The sequence below is a fragment of the Myotis brandtii genome, unplaced genomic scaffold (genome assembly GCF_000412655.1).
Source record: "Myotis brandtii unplaced genomic scaffold, ASM41265v1 scaffold224, whole genome shotgun sequence".
NCBI lineage: Eukaryota > Metazoa > Chordata > Mammalia > Chiroptera > Vespertilionidae > Myotis > Myotis brandtii.
Genome location: NW_005358400.1, coordinates 92,569 through 96,404, shown reverse-complemented (window position 1 = coordinate 96,404; position 3,836 = coordinate 92,569). Strand labels below are relative to the sequence as shown.

The window sequence follows — 3,836 nt, the reverse complement described above, 5'->3', positions numbered from 1 at the left end:
TGGCTTATTTTACTTAGCATATTATTTTCCAGGTCTATACATGCTATCTCAAAGGTAAGAGATCCTTCTTTTTTACAGCTGCATAGTATTCTGTAGTGTAAATGTTCTACAGCTTTTTATCCATTCATCTGGTGATGGGCACTTGGGCTGTTTCCAAGTCTTAGCCATTATAAATAACTAGTGGCCCAGTGCCCCAAATTCATGCACGGTGGTGGGGGTGTCCCTCAGCACAGCCTGCACCCTCTCCAATCTGGGACCCCTCAGTGGATGTTGGACTGCCAATTTAGGCACAATGGGATTCCACTGGGGCTAAACCGGCAGTCAGACAACCCCCTGGCAATACAGAACCACTGGCTCCTAACTGCTCACCTGCCTGCCTGCTTGATAGCGCCTAACCACTCTGCCTGCCGGCCTGCTCACCCCCAACTGTCCCCCCTGCCGGCCTGATTGCCCCCAATGACCCCCCCTGCTGGCATGCTTGCCCCCACCTCCCCTTCCTTCTGGCTTTCTCACCCCCAATTGGTCCCCTCTGCTGGTCTGCTTGCCCCCAACTGCCCCCCTGTCAGCCTGATCACTCCCAACTGCTCTCTCCTCCTGGCATGATTGCCCCAAACCGCATCTGCCTCAGCCCCTCCACCATGGCTTTGTCTGGAAGGTCTCACTGTCTAATTAGCATATTACCCTTGTATTAGTATAGATAGGATATGACATAGTGCCATAACTATAACATACTACCAGTATTACTCTATGAGAATACATACTTCATGCGATAGGAAAACATCTAATAAATTACATTGTATATGTTGCAATTAGTAGGAAATACTGTATTCGTAGCAATAATATACACCCTGTAACTTACCTTCCTGATTTGAGAATGGTTCCTGTTTTTTTGTGTTTTTTTTTAACGTTTCCTGACTCCTGATGTATTTTTTTTTTCATTCTTTGGAACTTTATTTACGGTTTATTGCACATGATTTGAGGTCTTTAATTTCTAACCACCAAATATTGAAAGGACTACTTTTTTCCATGAAGTTTAACATTACCATTAGTTAACTCATGTATTCATGTGTTTTTATTGTAAACATCTGAATTATTCACATTGCCATAGATCCTGAACTCATAAGCATGGACCATGCACAGGCCGGCAGCAAGCCAGGAAGCCACTCTGCAAGCAAACAGATAATCTGCATAAGGAGAAAAGTCATAGCACAACATTTAATGTCCAACCTGAGTCATCTCAGAATGTTACATATATTGACTTCTTAATTCATATAATATCGAGAAATCAACTGCTTGGTTGGTGATGGGGTTGACCTGGTTTCAGGTGGATTATTCCTGAAATAATTAAGGAAAGGGAACCTCAATCTTTCCTCTTGGTTGCTTGCTCCTTCCAACATCTTCATCTTTCTTCTTGTCCTCAGCTTCTTGAGCATCTTCTCCTTCATCTTTACCTCCTTCTTCCTCCTTTGCATCCTCAAATTCTTCCTTGTACCTTCCTCCTCTTCCTCTCCTTCCTCTTCCTCAGCCTCTTCATTCTCCTTCTCCTCCTCTTCAGCTTCTCCTTCAGAGGGGGGTTCATCCTTATTTTCCTTGGCTTTTGTAGCCTCAATGGTCTCCTCCTCCTCAATCTGCTCCTCTTGGATGTGGCTGGTGTATTAAGAAGGGAAGGAGCGAGCGGACATCAAGTAGGAGCTGGTCTGTAAACCACCTTAGGCAGATCTGCCAAAGACCTGGGAACTCTGGGAGTAGCGGCTGGCTATGCTTCCCATGCTGGTGAAACTGAGCCAGGTCTCCTCACCTTCCAGGAGTTTCTTGTAAGCTGCAATGTCAACATCCAAAGCCACCTTCACATTGAGTAGATCCTGGTATTCTTTTAAATATCGTGCCATTTCACTCTTTGTAGTTCTCAACTTATTTTCTAATTTGTTGATTGTTCCTTGCATAGCACTAATGTTGGTGTTCTGCTTATCCTGCAGCTCTTGTAGCTGCTTTTCCAGCGCTTTCTTCATCCTCCGGCATGCTTCCATCTCCAGGGTCTTAGCCATGGGCAGGCAGCGGCTCTCAGACACCTTCTCCTTGGGGGTACACACCGCTTCAGTATTCTTGGCAGTGCTCTTGGTCAGCACAGTGAAGCAGCTCTTGAACCATTATTCGGCATTCTGCATGCTCTTGGCAGCCAGCTTCTCCTACTGGACACAGATGTCCTTGAGCACGGCTGGTGTGTCCTGCTGTCAGCCTGGCTACCGGGGCCCTCTGCTCCCAACCCCACCCGAGCCCCAGTGCCTCCTAACCAAGTCCCAAACTGCACTCTCAATCCCGCTGCCCTCTCCTCTCCTCACGCTGCCCTCTCCTAGAGCCTGCCCCCTGGGCCAGGGCTGCAGGACTCCCGGCGGGGTGGCTGCGGATGCTGCTGGTTTTCAGCGCCCGACCCTCAGGCCATCACTGCAGGACTCCCGGAGGGTCTGAGAGGTCTGGGTACCGCTATCTTGTGGCTATGGGCACTGCCATCTTTGTGATGGAGTGATGCCTAATTTGAATATTATTCTTTTATTAGATAGGATGCTGCTTTGAACATAGGGGTGCATATATTTTTTCAGATTGGTGTTTGGGGTTTTTAGGATATATTCCCATCATGGTGTCACTGAGTCAAATGTAAGTTCCATTCTAAATTTTTTTAGGAAAATTCATACTGCTTTCCATAATGGCTACATAAATCTGCATTCCCACTAGCAGCCAACTCATCTTCCCTTATCCTCTCCAGCTCTTCTTGTTTGTTCATTTTTTTATGATAGCCATTCTGATAGGTGTGAAGTGATATAACATACTGGTTTTAATTTTCATTTCTCTGATAATTAGTGACTTTGAGCATTTTTTCATATGACTCTTGGCCATTTGTATGTCCTCTTTGAGAAAAGTCTGTTCAGGTCTCCTGCCCATTTTTTAATTGAATTGTTTATCTTCCTTTTGTTGACTTGTATGAGTATTTGCATATTACACTTTTAATATTATAGATGACATTTATTATGTTGAGGTATGATCCCTCTAATTCCACTTTACTGAGAGTGTTTATCAAAAAAGTGTGCTGGATTTTGTCGAATGCTTTTTCTGTAGCTATTGGTATGATCATATTATTTTTATCTTTCAGTTTGCTTATGTGATGTATCACATGTACTGATTTGCCATATTGTACCAGCCTTGCATCCCCAGAATAAATCCCAGTTGAACATGGTATAAGATCTTTTTAATATATTGCTGGATTTGATTTGCCAATATTTTGTTGAGGATTTTACCATCTGTGTTCATCAGGAATATTGGCCTGTACTTTTCTTTCTTTGTAGTGTCTTTATCTGGTTTTGGAAATAAGATAATGCTGGCTTCATAAAAAGAGCTTTCTCTTGATTTTTTTGGAATAGTTTGAGGAGGAGGTGCTAACTCTTTGAATATTCGGTAATATTCTTTTACAAAACCAACTGGTCTGACACTTTAATTTGCTGGATATTTATTTCTGTGGTGTCTGTTGTTATAGTGCCTCTATTATGTCTCATTTTATTTATCCGGGTCCTCTCTATTTGTTTCTTGATGAATCTGGCTAGGGGTTCATCAATCTTGTTTGTCTTTACAAAGAACCAGCTCTTGGATTTATTGAACTTTTGTACTGACTTTTGTTCTGTTATTTGTCTCTATGTCATTTATTTAATGATCTTTATTATTTCCTTCCTCCTAATTCCTATGGACTTGTCTTGCTGTTATCTTTCTTTTTTTTTAATTAAATCTTTATTGTTCAGATTATTACATTTGTTCCTCTTTTTTCCCCCCATAACTCCCCTCCTCCCAGT

At 42.9% G+C, this 3,836-nt stretch overlaps 1 pseudogene; it reads right to left on the bottom strand.

Moving 5' to 3' along the window:
* Positions 1 to 1,360: 1,360 nt before the first annotated feature.
* LOC102246434 overlaps positions 1,361 to 3,836 on the bottom strand; it is a 5,417-nt pseudogene continuing 2,941 nt past the window's right edge.